This window comes from Streptopelia decaocto, assembly GCF_964273445.1.
Source record: "Streptopelia decaocto genome assembly, chromosome: 12".
Classification (NCBI taxonomy): Eukaryota; Metazoa; Chordata; class Aves; order Columbiformes; family Columbidae; genus Streptopelia; species Streptopelia decaocto.
In genome coordinates this window covers 8,163,345-8,180,991 of record NC_138667.1, presented here as the reverse complement: position 1 = coordinate 8,180,991, position 17,647 = coordinate 8,163,345, and the positions used below count along the sequence as shown (strand labels likewise).

The 17,647-nt window shown below is 44.4% G+C and overlaps 1 protein-coding gene across 2 annotated transcripts in view; it reads right to left on the bottom strand.

Moving 5' to 3' along the window:
- Positions 1-17,647, bottom strand: part of RASGEF1C (RasGEF domain family member 1C) — a 74,509-nt gene that overhangs the window by 45,581 nt on the left and 11,281 nt on the right. Inside the window, exon 1 of one of the 2 annotated variants that reach the window (XM_082063743.1) lies at positions 4,051-4,163. The exons of the other annotated variant lie outside the window; for it this stretch is intronic. The gene's annotated coding sequence lies outside the window, so the exon portion shown is untranslated. Of the gene's footprint in view, positions 1-4,050; positions 4,164-17,647 lie in introns of those variants that run through there. 2 annotated transcript variants of the gene reach the window in all.

The window sequence follows — 17,647 nt, the reverse complement described above, 5'->3', positions numbered from 1 at the left end:
CACAAACAACACACATGGTTTTTCTTTCCCCAAGCTCCAAGGCGGCAGGGTAGCAGCTTCCTTAGCGTATAGGTGGCCCGGATGGGGACGTACACACACCCCTCCATAGTGCTCGAAAAAGGACATACATAACTTCAGAGACACAGTGGAAATCCCAACTTTTGTCTATGGATAGTGTCCAGCATAAAAACACCCTATATTTGTTCATTCATTTTGCATATTGCTCGAGCAACAGTGAGGTTTTTAAAGCAGCCACTACTCTTGTTACAAAATTGTACTATTTTAATAATCTAACAAACTACCTGATACAAAATTTGAATGCACACCAGAGTTGTTAACCTGTGGCTAAATGTCTCACCCTTATTTAATCTTTCAAGACTCCAGGCTGGCACAGAGATGTACACAACAGGACTTTAAACACTGTAGGGGAATTTCTGATAAAATTACGCATGTACAGATATGCAAATATGTAGGATTTGCAAAAGGAAGAGCCTAATGTCACCTGTAATGTCTCGAGCCTGTAGATTTATACATGCAATTGAAGAAAAGCCCTGATGATCCGCTCCCCATGCAAACTGGATGAATCACATGCTCAGATTAGGTTTGGCATCACCACAAAATTGGGACCACATTCTAACCATCTTATTTCTGTTTAGTGGCCACAAACTCAACAAGCCCTTGAAATGAGTGTGACTATCTGGCTCTGCTTCACGTGGATAAGGGAAGTCACCTCTGCTCCCCATATACAACTGATTGGTCATGAAAATATTTACAGCAACGAAGTTAGACAACACATTTAAATAATTCAGCCCCTAATACTTGCAAATTTTCTAGGAGTGCCAATACCAAAACTAGAAATGTGCAACTTGTCTTGAAATGTTTATTCAGCTAAATAATAATTCCAGTTTGAGTAATTCTAAAGGAGCTGAGCCAGCAGACTGTTTCAAACAAAGAATATTGATGGGAATGAGCAAACATGGGTTTATACTCATTTCAAGGCAATAACTAGAAGAAACAGTAGTGTATAGTCATTCTTTTATTTAGGATGGCACTTTAAAATCCAGGATGCTTTCCTTGCATTTCAGATTTTCAAATCCTCATTTCAACAGTGCCTGTTGTATTTTTAGATGGCAGTGAAATGTCACAGTTGGTATTTCCTTAGTGACACACAAAACTACTGAGAGAATCTATTTAGGAGGGAACCAGGAAGGTAACCAGCTGGAAACCTACAATGAAGGAAAAACTACTTGTTACCTCCCTGAGGGAGATGGAGGAGAGTAAAAGTTAATGGAAGGATAATCAGGAACTCTTCAGGGATATCAGTTTATAGGCCAGGAGCATATATAACCAAGACTTGTTTGCATATCAAGAGACTACAGGAGAAGGTGTGACGGCTAAATGCAGCTTATGAAAATACGGCTATCTGTAAAGCCAACAGCTTCTTTGCATGTGAAAATGCAATCCTAACGCTCAACTTGGCAAGCGAAGGCTAAATAACATCAATATGTCTGTTTTGGGCGGCCTGAACAGTGAAATCGCTTCTTATGACATTTACAGTGTTTTCAGCAGACATGCCTGGGATTCAGAGAAACGAGCTGTTTTTTAAGGGATTTCAAGGGCCCCTGCTTAAAATGTCCACAAAAATGAAATACTCAAGCTTTAAAACAACATGGTCAAATTGGGTGCTTTTTAATGGTTAATGAAGAAAAATAACCTCAGAGATTTCTCAAAGACACCACATTGTGCTACAAAAACAGGACAAGATGTAATTCAGCTTTACACAGGGCTCTGGGTATTTAAGTTCTTCAAAGAGCTTTAACAGATTAAACCCCAATGAAGCTGCAGAGTCCAAGAGCACAGCTGTAACGGCCATTTACCAACTCTGCAAACACCAAAGGCAGCTCATGGTCACAGCCATAGCACCCCACCTGGACACCTCCCCGTGTCCCAGCAGGGCCCAGAGTCCCTGCTAATACCGGCATGTGAGCCCTTCTGGGAATTCTGAGGAGTTTGCCCATATCTGAATTCCTCCCGTATTATAATAAGTATTTTATTCACGTATTATCTTCTAAATAGAGATATTTGTGAAGATCCCCACCATCCAGGCCAATACTCCCATTCGCTTCCATTCTGCACATTTAATAATCCCCACAGCTGGTCCCTGCAAATGCCACCACACTTGGGCCAGACCTGTGCCCCGGCCTTCCTGCCAAGGCCAGCACAAAACTCTCCTTCCCCACCTGCTCTGGACTGGTTGGCAATGTCTCCAAAGCCTATTAAACACTACGAAAAGGAAGGACTACTAAAAGCCTTTAATTGGGCTAACCAATTAAGCACAGGACTGTATTATTAAAATCTATTTTGTTGAAAAGGAGGATGCTGGCCAAGACTATCTCATTCTGTTTTGTGATAATTTCAGTGAAATCTTTCATGTTAGCCAAATCCAGAAATGTATCGGAAATTAAGTTATTTAGCCCATTATGTCTGTTTTACCATACTAATGGCCCATATTCTTCTTTATTGTCCAGGGCATTTTTAAGTGTGTGTCTGTCATTCATAAATATATAACTGCTTTCTTGTTTATAATATTTATTAACATAGTATTTAGATGGCTACTACATAATAACCTGGGGAGAAAAAAGTTCCATCTTCTATGTGGTACAATGCACCGAGATTTTCCAGGACTGTAGTCAATTTTACCAGCTGAATCATTTCTCAGTGGGACCTCAATTCTGAAATCCCCAAATTCTCCACTTTTAAAGCATCCCTTTTCATGTTACATTGGCTCTTCATTCCGCTCCACTGCCACATTGCACACCATGGGAAGCCGGAGTCAAGAGGGTATTCTGGAGCTCAAATGATCATTATTCAATGCCCATTTCTACAAAAGCCTCCAGGAGCTTCCAGTTTCCCACAAGGAAAGGTTCTGGTCCAGCACCATGTCTGCATCCTCTCTAGAACCCTGAGATTTTTCTCTCTCACATTTGCAGATCTTTGATAACTTTCACCTTCTCTAGGCAGTTCAATGACGCTTTTGATTTGCAAGTGAGTTCAGGCAGGAATTTTACCGGATGAGTAGTTTTGCTATCTGCGTGCATTTCACTATCACATCAGTACTGGCTTTCTTCCAACCAGGAGACTTAGAAGAATCCTGAAGAGGTCTTTGTACTCAGACCAAGCCTTCTGCTGAGCAGTGGGCACTATCTCTAAAGCGAGTCTACAAAAATGACATCATTATGTGGCAAACGTGTTCTTCCTATGGCAAATTTGTTTGGCACACACAGTCAAAACCAAGCTTTTTCAAACTGTCAGCATCTTGAGCTCAGTCTTGCAGCTAAATACCACGTTGTGTTCTCTCTATTTCATGTCTTGCACATCAGCAACAATAAGAACTCGGCAATCAAACCTGAGCTGGCATTTTTTGTGATGACTCACACAGCTGATTAAAATACAATTGCTCTCCCAGATCTGGGCTGGCTCAAAACAGCAGCAAATGTATCAAAGAAGTGTCTCTTAATTCCCCACCCTTTGTTCAGAAAATTAAACACACACACAGACAGATGCAGTAATGGAGTGTGCGTTTTACTCTCGTTTGTAACCGGTCCAACTCTTAACTAATGGGGCTTAACGTAGTTGTACATTATGATTTCAGATGGGTGTCTTTACTCACACTGAATTATACACTCCAGGAGTAGCAGTAACAGAAACACGCGCTCCCCAACTGAAGCACTAAGAAATAGGGCTGGAGTGAGACTCTGTAAGTTAAAATGACATCTAGTAGCATAACAGCCACATAACCTTGAGACAGAGGCTCTTAACCCATACCAGGCTTATTTCTAACGCTGTGTTTGTCACAGGTGACACGGAGTTACGTGCTCCCCAGACAGCGGTGACACACGACAAAGAAACCTTCAGTCTCTCTGAAGGCAAAAATATTTGTCCTTGTCACCCAGCAAAAGATGGCAACCCCAGCCCAGCGCGTGTTGTACTCGCACCAGCACAGCGAACCCAGGAGGAGGAAAATTAAAGCAGTGAAGAGGCAGTGCTTACCTTTTGAATCCATTTATCTCAGGGCATGCCTGTAGCCCTCCTCGGTGAGGCACCGCTGCTGCGTGCTGGCAACAGCTCCAAAGCAGTCAACAAATATCGACCTCTAAAACGCCAGCCAGGCTTTTCTGTATGAACCTTGGATGTGACTCAGCGTGGAAATACATCTTCAAAAGCAAGAGATTCAGACAGCGTTCTCTTAAAAAAATCCTCCCAAACAAACGGTTCATTTCAAATCGCTCTTCCTTCTTACTTTTGATTTCTTTTTTAGTTGCACAGGAATGAGTTTTTTGGGGGCTACTGTTTTAAAACTCTAGGCCGAGGAGAAGTTTTGCCAAGTCCTAGCAAAACACGATGTAATTTTAAAATTACAGTCTGAGAACTGCTGCTTTGAGAGAACAATCATCTTCTAAATGACTGGGCAGGCTGTCTCAAATCGCTGCTTCACATGAGCTAGAGAAGGGGCCGCAAGAATGCGTAGTGGTCACTGCTCTAACTCTATGCAGGCCCCAGACCTTCAAAGGCATCTGAACATCACTGTGTTGCTAATGAAAATCCAGGGAATTGCTTTGCGCGATCCTTGCTCAGCCTGAATCTGGCTGATGTGCTGAAACATCAGGATGGTACCAAGGCAAGTCTGTTCATGCCTTGTTACAACTCCAGATTGATACCACGCAGCTCCATCAAATAACAATAAATCATGTCTCACAGATATGATTAAATTCCTTTGTGTTTTTTAAGTCTGAGCTGGGCTAAGCACTAGAGAATACTGTACAGAGACCAGGCACACAAGGAACAGCAGCAATTCGTCTGATGCTCTGGACAACAATCCAGATTCAAGTTGGAAGTGGGACTGAAAAAGTAGTGATAGATGATTTCTGGCTCTCCTCGGTGATGGGAGAATCATCTATTTTCATTCCTCCAGACCCTTGCGCAGCTTTCAGACTTGTCAACAATAAAGCACTGGCTGGCAGGAACAAAGTAGTCCAGGATAACTCCGTGACATAGCTCTTCCAAATAAACCAGAGTGATGGGCAATGGCCCCTGCACTATCAATCCCACTCAGCACCTCCTGGCCAACAACACAAAGAGAAATGCATGGAGGATTTAAGAAGCTGCCAAAGGGCAGAGAAGACACTGCACCACCACCTGCCCTTCGCTCTATCCAGCCATGGTGCAGGTACCGAGATGATTCACTGCACGGGGAGGATGACAAAGGGCCAGGATGCAGCCGGCTGAAACTGAACTCAGACTTCAGAGATGTGGTGCCACTCAACAAAAGTAGTTTGGAGGAGGTTCCAGCCACAATGCTGTCTTTTAGCCCAAAACAAGCCTGTGCCCTGCAGTCATCCCTCCAGGTCCAGGCCTGTGACGTGCTCACCACATTGCTGACAGCCTCACTGGCAGGCGATGAACAGCTCTTTGTTGCTGGATGCGAACCCACATCCTTCAGCTGATTTCCTGGAGGCCATCAGACTTTGAAGCTGCATATCACCACGTCCCTACAGCCCAGCGCAAACCATCCACAGTGTTACTTCCCAAGGTGCAGGGCCCCTGAGAGCCACCACCAGCAGCACAACCTGGGGCCACCTGCACCACAGCTGCTGCCTCCGAACAAGCAGGGTGAGATGGTAAAAGCAAGAAAAATATGAGTTGTCTGGTGGGCATTTGATCGTGGCATAAGCTGATTTATCCAGGACAGAATTCACCCTGAATTTGCCCCACGGGGGAAGGGCAAATTCAGTTTTAAGAGTTTACAGACTTGAAAAATACTCAAACAGCTTGAGACACTGCAGCCCAAAGCAGACATGTGTCCCTGACTTCCAGCTTTAGCGATCTACAGAGCTCTGCTTGCCACTGGCTGCATCCCAGAGCATTAAGGCTGTACAAGATTTATGTTTAAAGCATATTAGCAACACTTTTTAATGATGAAGGAAGCATTTTAGCAAACAGTAAATTCTGCAGAAGCTCTGTTTGGCAGAGTTATCAATAATCCTATTAATGACAAGGTACAATTTACAGCAAACTGGCAGTGAAGATACAGGACTTATGTGAAACAAAAAGATAATACAATATTATTCCATTGACTGTGCTTTCCCTTAATTGCCTTGTTATGTACGCTCAGGGCACACTATCTATCACGGGTGAAGTTGTTTGTTCATAAAGCAACACGCAAGAGGTTTTTAATCCAAGATCCCTCTAGCTGCATTTCAGGATTTATTTTAAAGTTGTCTTTAATTTTCCTACTTTATGTAAGTTTATCCGAATATTAACAAGTGCTTCTCTGAAAAGAAACTGCTGTGCTCAGTTGTGCTACTTGTACCGGATTATGTGACTGCTTACTAAGGCTTTACTCAGTAAGATTGCACAGAGGCATGATCTGCAAAACAGGCTGCAGATCTTGTGTCACTCTTCCCCATCCCCAGGTTGGCAGAAGGGCTGCTGGCCCTCAGGACAGAGTCAAACTAATATTCATTTTTGTGTGTGTCCAAGGGACCCATGTTTAACATGCCAGGTTTAGTGCATGAATTGTAAGAGGCATCAAGAACACCCTTTGCACAATTATGAAGCAACTCTACCAAACCAAATGCAGTAATTTTAACATAACAAACTAACTTTGCCACTAAAAATATATCTATCCTATTAACGCATGAAAAAACACACTGGAAACTCAGGATTGTAGAAAGACACGTTTGAGGCTTTAAAATTATTTAGAGGATTTGTTTTCTTTTCAACATTATCTCATCTTCAGGTGTTTGTGTGGGAGGGCAGACAGATGGTTACTCAGCCGAGGAAGTTGAGGCTGTTCTGTCTTTGCAATAATTGTAACAACCAGCAGCATGGAAAGGAGATGGCCTTCAGGGCAGGACAGAGTCCAAATACAGGAGAAGAGGCTGTGGAAGCATCATTTCGGGGAAGCGCTCAGATCTAGATTTTGTGTGGTTTTGCTTCAGCTCGGATTCCCAAGACTCTCACAGATGGATTTGGTCATTACGCCATGAAGAGCTAAAAAGCCCAAGGTGCACATTTTTATACCATATATAGTGCTGAGAATGTAAGCTATGCTGGGAATGAAGATGATGATGAATGAATTTACTTTATTTGTAGTTTTAATTATCGGGTAAATTCCATTTACCACCTAGAATGTGAATGTGTTTTATTACAATAATATGCCTCTGGCATGAAGCCAGGACAGAGCTTCCAAGAAAGGGGGAGGGAGGATTAAATTATGCTGGCTGATGTTGAAAGCACTTGACATTTCTCCATTTCATTTTCTAGGTGCAACATCATAAATAAGCTCAATAAACTGTTGCTTACAGCCCTGGCCAATTTGAAACCCTACCTGATAGATTTATTTCAAGTATACCCTGTCCTCCAAAGCTGCTGGGAAACAACAACTTATCACTGCCAACCTGTTACTGCTTGTTTGCAGAGCTGCTGAAAGCGCCTGGAAGCTGATGGTTGCCTGCAACTCACTGCAGACAACGCAGCAGCTAAGCTGAGTGACATTTAGCTGTCCTACGTCACTTGCACTGCCAAAAATGAAGACCACAAAAATGCAGAAAGAGATTTGGATTTTTTCAATTAATATTCCACAGTTTAGGAGAACCAGAGAATCATTCCTGGCTTAGGACAATAACATAGGCCAATCTTCTTCTATAGTTCCACTCTCATAGCAACCAAGTTGACTTGCACCAGAATGATTCAAAGTTTCTCAGAACTTTCTCTTACAAAAGCCATCGGTTTGGCATTGTCTGCCCCTGGCAAACACAGAGCAAAAATCAGCTGGGAGTGTTCCTCCAGGTGTGTGCTTGTTAAAATACACACGCATGGCTGGCATCCTCCATGCAGATGACTGATGTTAAGAGGACTGCAACTTGGACTTTCCAATTTGTGGAGAGCCTTACCTTAAAACAAATTGCAAATGACGCAGTCATGGTCTCATCTGTTAGCTCAGATACATGGTGAAATTAGTGAAACCAATTCAGTCCTGGGATCTGACGCCTTAGTGACAAGGAGTGCAATTGCTTTGTACAGCTGATGCAAGCCGGGAGCTCACACCACAAGAAGCATTCACAATGCATGCTTATCTTTGGGTTCTCCGACTCAAAGCTATTTCACACTCATGCTGCTACACTGCTCTGGCTGATATTTCAGCTTGCAAAGTCAAACCCTCCCCTGTTCATCCCTCGACAAGGCCGTTTGCCGCCCACCATCCTCCGCACGCCCGGAGTCCTACAGCAGCATCTCCCTCTCACGCACTCAACGCGGCAGTTTGGCCTCTGATCCCAGCTGGAGCTGCCGGGCACAGGAAACAGTCCAAGAGATTTCCACGTTATCGTGGCTCTCCATGAATGACTTCAAAGAAGCACACAGATCCTATCTTCAGGAGATTAGCTGGAAGTGCACTGCCTGCGTAGGCAAACTTGTTCCAGTCTTTTATCCTGTAAAACTTGCAGGATCTCCATACAGCAGAGAGAATTCAAACCCACATTTCCAAGGCCTCCTACACTGAGTCTGCAGGATGGTCATTTCCGGCTCCCAGAGCTATAGAGAGGACGGGACAACACTTCTCCTATAGGACAGAGAGGTGTTTATTCCAAGGTACACAGCAACTAACATTGTTTTGGTTAATAAGTATTCAAATCTTGTCCTGTTTTGAGTTCCAGAATTACTTTTACTAGTTAGTTTACACAACATACATAATTACATTTCCATGAATACAAACTCCATTTCCTGTCAAGTCTTTACATTCAAGTAAACATCTCGGCATGCATAAATGCACATGTCTGAAGGACAGCAAGTCCCTGCGAGCTTTGGGTGCATCCTTACAGGGAGGAGCTGTGCCCACAAAGTGGAAAACAGGAGCTGCACCTGCCATCGACAGTAAACAACACTGTTCTGAAAAAGTACATTTGGGTTTGTGTGTGCAGCTGTGAAGCCTGGGGAAAGCTCCACATGCTGTTAGGTTTCTACTTAGTGCTGTCACACAGAGGTTACCTGGGCTCTGCACAAGCTGCTGTGGATGGGGCTGGGACAGTCCCTGCTCCAAGCTCTGTACGCACACAAGTGCTCTTCCACAAGCCAGGTATCCAGCAGCACTGCAGCTGCAGCATCTGCCAGGTACACTGATGCTTTCAGATGCACTTGTGGATTTTCACAAGTGCATCCATGTTTGACACGCTCTCCAGATTCCCAAACATCCTACCAGGACAGCACTTGGAGAATGAGGCACAGAGAAAAGGCACATTGTCCATATATTACAGCCACTGCAGAGAAATCTCAGTGAAGGAAACTTAAGAGGCGTTTCACCTCCACGTCCTGCTCATGCCAGCTGGAAAAGGAAGGACAGGGCAGAAAGAAGCACTGGCAGGCTCCGGGCTGGGATGCCGAGTGCCTCCCCAGCTCCGAGAACCAAACTCCCTTTGATCCTCCAGCCCGTGCACGCTCAGGGCGCCTGGCAAGGGCTGCCTAGGGTTGTTTGTTTCCTCACATAAACCGAAATGTGAATGAACCTCAAAGTTACAGGGTGGCAAAAACAAAGGTGGTGCAAGTTTCCCTCTCCTGGTTGAAACCTTGGGCTGGGCCAACTAGTGCTACATTATGCACAACTCAAAACTGCTCCAGCTCTGCATTTGCATTCTGGAGCAGAGCTTTATCCTCTCGCCTCAGAGACCAGCCCCTGATTTACATAAATCTTTAATGAAATACTCTGCCTCAAGCACTGATGCCTACGAACAAAAGGCAGAGTTGAAGGAAAACATGGGTTTACCTCCAAAAAAATGAGCAGTTCTACAGATAGCACATGGAAATTACACTTGCTACACCTCTCTGGGATCCCTGGAGCACCACTAAAAAGAAGGTAGAACATCAAGAAAAGTGAGGAGCTGGGAACAACAGTAAGTACATTCCAGAAAGGCAGGGAGGAGAGCTGTTCAAACACAGCAGGACCAAGCCAGTTTCCCAACACATGGGTCTGGTTGACGCACATGCGGGAGGCTGTGAGGCTGCGTGTGCCAGGTCGCCGGCATCGAACGCTCCACAGCAACGAAAAAGGCTTCCACTGATCAGGAGACTGACGTTAAAACCTCGAGATTTAAAAACACACACACAAGTCTATCAACTTTATATTTCCTCTGGGATCCTGAGCGCTTATGGTTAATGCTGTCAAGCATTTCAAGTGCTTCTTTCATGAATTTAAAGGCTGTAAATGTCCATCTTCCCCCAACACATGCTAAGTTGAAATAAGAATAGAAACTGAGACTGTACTGTTGTGAATCGGGACTAAGAATTGTGATTTCAAGATAAAACTAAGTACCATGAAACTAAAGATGAAATTGCAGGGCCTGCCAACATTGTGACAAGGACAGTTATGGTCAGAATGCAAAACAGTGACACAGAACTCACAGCACACGGCTGGCGGTCTGCGCGATACTTTCCCATAGCTGTGCCGAGAAGAAGACTCCAAAGGAGGCTGCACACTTGGCCTCCCCTCCATACAGCTGTAAGCCTGGATGAAGTCCTGCCAGGCGCAGAGGAACGCCATTTTTCATAGCAAATCCTCCCCCCTCCCTGAAATCCTCCATGTATTTTTGTCATTTGGCAAGAAGAGCACACATGTAAGAAGCAGGAGGACTCACCTGCCCAGCACGTGTCCACGGTTAAGTGCTGAAGGCATGGGGACCATGTGCACAGGGACAGCAGGTACCAGCCACAGCAGCTCAACTACACATAGCCACCCGAGGGAGGCAGTGGAAATCAGTCTGAGCTATGTCTACGTTGTCCTAGACAGACACTCTGCTGAGGCCAGATGAAACAATCTTTTACTCATTGTGCTGGTAGTGCTGGCAGAGAGAAAGCAAGCTGCAGTATTTTCTGCAGCCCTTTATTCATGTTTTCTCTGGGAAGGTTATTACCCTGGCTCTTCTGCAGGCAGACACCTTTGGGACCCACATCTTCCCAAACATACACAGACCCCTTTCTCCTACATCGCACCAAGACGAGGAGTTATATGAACAGGTATTCAGAGCAACAGCATACTCCGCATAAAGAATGGGGTTTCCTTGAACTTACTTCATTGTGAATGACAGCGTCATTTTCAGAAAAAGCAGCTCATTTTGATCCTTCTGAGTAATTCTACTGATTGGAGGCACCGGTAGATTGCTCCGCAGCTCATTGATTACGCTTAATGTGTGTAATTGCATTACTAAAATAGACTGGCTCAGACACCACTGATGGTAAGTCGGAGCAGCCAGGGATGGTAGAAGCGGTGCACCCACCTGCGCGAGGGCCACCCCAGCACCCTGATGCCGGAGGACAGCAGAAGGTGCTTGTGCGGCTGCAGAGAACTGATCCCCAGAAGGTGTGCGGCTCGTCTGTTCTTCCCTATGGCTGTACCTTGCTCCTGAGCGGATGAGCCACTTCATGCCGTGGTCCCAGACATGAATTTAGTATGCATGATGGCGTTCCTGAGGGCAGCGCCTACACGAAGCAATGCTAAACATGCTGACAAAGGCAAGGGAAGTGACCTGGAAATGACAAAGTGAAGCAAGGCAAGGAGTGAAGATGAGGTGGCTGAGGAGAAACATTTGCATGGTTATATCGATAAAGCCTGCTAAGGAAAGGTGATGAGTTTTGTCTGATACAGTTGGTGTGGTGCAGGCATTGCTAGATGTCTCTGGTTTGGACAAAAGCTCTGTAGAGACTGGCAGCCAGAAGATTAATCTTGTGCTGGCCAGAAGTGGTGGGGGCTACGCACAGAAAAAGAAAAAGCTGCTTTAGTTTTTCATCACGTAGAATATTACATCAAATGGCAGAGACGCACTGTCCTGAGCCCAGTAACAGCTTCCTGGCAGCAAGCACAGAGCTGCCACACAATTCTGAGCAGCTTAAACTGTAATTCTCAAAGCCCAGGTCCCTTTTTCCTAACAAAAAGCAGCAGAAAAATTACTTTCAATATGCAGAAGGAATCACTTGTAAAATCAAAGATCTAAATCTAAAAATCGAAAGAGCTACTTTTCATGACAGATGATGTTTTAAACACTGCAAGAAATAAGAAACTTCCCTTAAATAGGTGCCAGTTAATTAATGAGATTTAGTAAATGGGTGCATTTCCTGCGCAACAAACTACAGACTTCCACTTCCAAAGTACATTATGCTAAATTGGACAAAGGCCCATTATTCTGGAACAAAAGATTGGCCACTGGAGGGTTCGCACTAAAGTAAGTATTCCAATAATATCTTCATCCAGGAATACAAGCAATGTATTCGCAAGCAGAGACGAAGCAAACCTTACATTATCAATAGCTCCTAAAGGAATTAGTACAGTCAAAGACTTAGCACTTAGTAGCCAAAGAAAACACAGTAGCTGGGCATATTGGTTTATACAAAAGCTCAGGAGACAAAGGGATGAGCTGCCTCTTGTGAATGTAAGACCCTCAGGGCACGTGTGGTATGAAGTCATGAACTGGCTCTGTACCCTGCACTACACCACGCGGACACCGTGTCTCTCAGCCTGTCTCAGCTCTCTGGGACCACTGTGCACTTGTATTTAAAGAGTAAACCACGGTGTGAGATTGTTTGCCTGAAGTTAGCTTAAGCATTCGGGCACCATGCCACATTGCGGGGTACGGACAGGGTGAGGATCCTTAGCACTATGCATAAATCCATATTATCATCAAGGTGGTCAGGGCACAGCTTGAGTGCAAGATAGTGGTGGAGACCACAAAAGGGATCCTTCCGATAGAGGACACAGACATGACAGCTTTCCATCGCCGTCCCCCAGTGCCCAACGCCCTAAACCCGCTGAGAGATGGCAGGGGTGCCATTAAAAGTTTATAGTAGAGAGACCAGTCACAATACCAGTGTTGTCTGTAAGGACTCTTCACCAGCTCAACCTGTAACACTCCCAAAGCCACCTCCCTCCAAATTCATCCCAAAACCTTGCCTACAAAAAGCTTTACACCAGCAGGGCCCCCAGCCCCGATGAAGGGATGTTCACCAGCAATGCACACAGCAGGCTCCCTGGCAGGTAAGTCATTTGGGATAGGCACCATCTTGACCACACACTGCAGGTGTCTGTTCCCCAGGCCAGCAGACTATAATTCTTAGCAGACTATGTGCTGCTGATGCAGAAAGACTATTCAAGTTATTCTCTAGAATAATAAACATCAACCTTACCTCCGCAGGAGCATCTCTCTGAGCTCTCCCACTGCAAACAGCCAAAGTCAACTCACCAGGATGCCAAACTCTTGACTTTCATTATGGCAAATTATTCACAACAGAAGTGTCGCTCTAGCAGTTTAAAATTCCTTGTCTTTATAAATATTTTCCATTCTCTCCTTCTCTTCTACCTGTGGATTCTTAGACCACACAGATTTCTTCACCTTGAGACAGTGCATAGCTGTTCTCACAGAGGACAGTCCCGATTTAGTGGAACACAGAGCAGAATTCACAAGAACCCTCTGTAAACCTTCAGAAAGAAGCATCACTATTAATTTCTTAGAGCACTTTCAGTCATTTTTCCCATTGCCAAAAACAAATTTCCTTTTCTTACCAGAGGACCCAACTATGCACACTCATACTCCACTTTCAGTATAATCAATATATTGATATAGAAGTGAATGCCTTGCAGTACATCTTTTTACTGCTTTAATAACCTTGCTTTTCCCTATGGCTGTTTGAACTAAATACATTTGAAACCTTAACTGTATTTCTGTACCAATGATTTCCAATTGAAAGACTTTGCATTGCCAAATGCACGCATGCATGCACAAATCTACATCTGCATCTTCTGTTAATACTCCAAGTGATACTTGAATCCTTTAAGAATCTCTTTAAGGCCCTTTTCTATTTTCCCACAATGCTATTTAGGCTACCAATTAACCCCACGGAAACATCACTGTTGCTCAGTGCTCTTACAACAGCAGTCAGAGACAGGACCATGTCACAGAACCACACACTCATCTTCGCATATGAAGTCCTGGCTTGGCTATAACCATGTTTTTGCTGACTTATCTAGGGATGAAAACACTTCGCATTAGTTACAACTCCACTTATGCACGTGTGTTTTGCTAGTTCAGAGCAGGACTGCTGAGCCATGCTACGAGAAGCATCACTTTTTCTTCAGTGATCTGCTCAGCACGGCCAGTGCTACCAGTTAACACAGATTTTGAACACTGGCAGAATGATCAGGAGTGCAGAGCAGCAGGACAGCAGCCAGGTATGCTACAGCAGCCAGGACACGTCGTGTCCCTGATCTCCTATAACATGCCATCCCTAACGGCAGCAGGGAGGAGCCCTACTTTCCATTTCCAGGCCTGGTTTCACGCTGTCAACCACCCCGAGGTGTGGACGTGGGCAGCAGATTAACCTGTCACAGACAGGATACGGCGGAAGTCTGCAGAGGGCTTATCCTCACCGCAGTTCGTGCCAAAATAGCTGGGGAAACGAGCAGACTCAAGCACCTGGATGTTCCCCAGAATCTCAATTTACACTGAACCTTGCAAGAAGCTACTTGTTTATCTGTGAAGCCTTCAGGACCATATTGGTTCTCACCTGCAGGTGAAAAAAGGAAAACAAGGGTAAAATAATCTCTTCCACGAGCCCTGACTGCCTGGGTATTCTGGCTGGTAGCAAATGTTAGACTTCTCAGTCTGGGTGTTTTTTAAATTGAAGTCACCTGCAGTGTCCTGTTTAGGAAAGCATTTCCTAATGTGCTTTTCTCCACTGGGATAAATGCATATTTCTGTGCTCCGGTTAAAAATTGAGACTTTTACCTGATCAAAGGAACTGGAACTTCTGTGTTGCACATAACACTACCAAAATGAAAATATGCTCTTCCTATTATGAGCATGAAAAAAAAAAACCACCTTCCTACATAAACATGATATTAATAGAACAGATGCTCAAGTCACATACTAAGCATTTTACAGTGGTTTGAAAAAGAAAAGAAATACAAAATTTGAAGTTAGTATTCTTCATGGAATAAGATTAGAGATATTTATTTTACGCCCTACTTGAACCATCATAGTAATTTTCATCTGCACTAATAAAATAAATCAGAAGCTGATCTTCCATGCATTAAAATTACCATTTCACGCAACAGTCACAGTGTTTCTGAGATGTATGTGCCCTTTGGAACTCCTGCCACAAACAGAGCTGAATTTAGGGAATGCTGCGTGCACAAATTTATTACATCAATTCTTTCTGAGGGAGGGTATTGTCACGTACAAAATGCAATGCGGGCAGCTAGAGAAAAGCATCCAGCACTGAGTAAAGACTCCTAGATTTCTGGAGAAAAATAATAACAACCAAACAACTAAAAAAAAACCCCCATCATATTGCATGATACCAACTGTTGGGTGACCAGCAGAGCACACTCGTCACCCAGACAGGAACTGATGAATTCACAAGCAGACCCCCTGTCTGCAGCTCAGCCTCTCACAAAGATGCTCATTCGCAAAGCAGGATACAACTTGCTGTTAGACAGGAGAAGTTCAATATTCATTAACCAAAAGAGCCTCCACTTTGTGCTGCTGCCTGCGGTACAAATCCTCTGCCCACACATTTTGTCGATCCCATCACCCGCTGCTCCTGGAGATGCTGTGCATCAACGCTCCCAGCTCTCAGCCGTGGCATCTACATAGTCAGAGTCCAAATCTCCGAAACTACAACTGCTTTTTGGGCAATGCAAATAGAAAATGCTGGAAAGACAGGAGGTTTCATCTCAAATTTGCATACAGCAACATCTCCTCACAACAGTTCACTCTTCAAAAAAGAGCTGCGAGAAAAGGGAGAATTGGAGTGGGCAGTTGCATGTTGATTTACTTCGAATCCTCCCAGGGAGCCTGTGGCAGGCTCGCAAGTGCACGCTTTACTCTTGCGACCCAGGACAGTAACACATCCAGCTGTGCTAAAGCAAAATTGTCAGGTGCACAGATTTAAGGAGATAATACAGTGAAGGCTCAAGGACTAGCTATAATCATACAAAGACACAGGCAGAAGCTGCTTCTTCCTTGGTCTTTACTATAATATCAACCGTCCCCGTTGCTGTGTGGATGGGGAAGGCAGAGCACAACTGCTTCAGAGGAAAGGGCGGCTGGGGTGACGTTCTCAGCTGCTCAGTGCGTACTCTCATGACCCAAATCCAAACCCATTGCCCCGACCACCCTTGTTCTTCTGGCTGAGAAAAACCCAGCTCTGGTCACCAACACAAACGCTGCATTCAGGTGTGTGAAGCACCAAATGGACACGAGTTCACTGTGTTCCAGCCAACGCTGTCAGGTGAAATTCTGAGTTGCTTCAGAGTGAAGTCTTGGCAACATTCAGATAATCCAAGAAGCTAAGTAAAGCCACGGAAGGGAAATACATACAGTAGAGACCCCAAACCACAAGCTGTCAAAAAAACTGCTTTTAAATCATTGGAAGCCATGCAGAAAAGATCTGTGTGGCCACCTGCTTGGTCCCTGTGAGCACTCGGTCCCAGCAGAGGCACAGGTCACACTGGAAAACAACCCCAGCAACTGGAAAGCCCCACAGCCACCTTCCGAGCAGCAACCGCACTGGAGACGGCTGCCCCGGCGCTGCAGACGCTTGGTCACACACTTGCTTTTCTCTCTCCACTGTACACTAGGAAATGCTCTGTTTAAGACACAGATATGTCAAATAATCTTGTCACCATCTTCCAAATAACTCATATGAACGTCTCACATTTTTCAAGCAGTGTCATAAAACATGGGGCTGCACACGCCACAAACACTGACATATTTCACTAATACAATCCAGTAGCAGCATATGGAGAATATTTATAATGCTCTTTATTATTTGTTATGAAAGGTAAACGACCATTTTGGTGAAATGGTGACTTGTGCTGACAGCATCTTTGTTCTTATGAAAAAAATACCAACGGGGGGAGGTCAGAGGGTTTGCGTATCTAACTCATGGCTACAAATTCCTCTGGTCCTGTTGTAGAAAACACACATTCTCTTCTTCCCAAGATTTTAGCATCATTTATCTTTTCAGCTGGTCTCGCTAAACTAGTTACTTGACACAGCAATTAGTAGACATAAGAAGAAAATACATAAAAATAAAATCCAGATATTGACTGAGTCTTGAAACACAAGTGTTAATGATTTAAAACTCACGTCCTTGATATATGTTTATATCTTAAGGTCAAATACTTCTAAATGAAGAAACGAGTGATTCTGCTCATTAGCGCAGGTCTAAAGCTAACTAAGCAAAGTCAGCTGCACACGCTGGTCTGCTACGGCATTCCCAGGCCCAGGAAGCAGTGTGACTTCAGATGTTTGAGTCTAATTAAGTCTTCCTAATTGCTGCTTTACTAATTGGGGTGGAGCAGTTTTGTCATGATTTTAGCTGTTGATGAACAATTAAGTAGAATGCAGCATTAATTCCTTCTTGATCTACCGAGGAAAGCCAATACACATTCAAACTCAAGAGAGAGAAACCAACGCTAATCAGAGCAATGCGATACGAGCGCAGGTCATCTCTCACCAGGTGGAAAGCCCAAAAACCCAGCAGCGGTTCCTCACGGTGTCAACAGCAGGAATCACTGCAGCACTCCCAGCCCAAGCTGGTC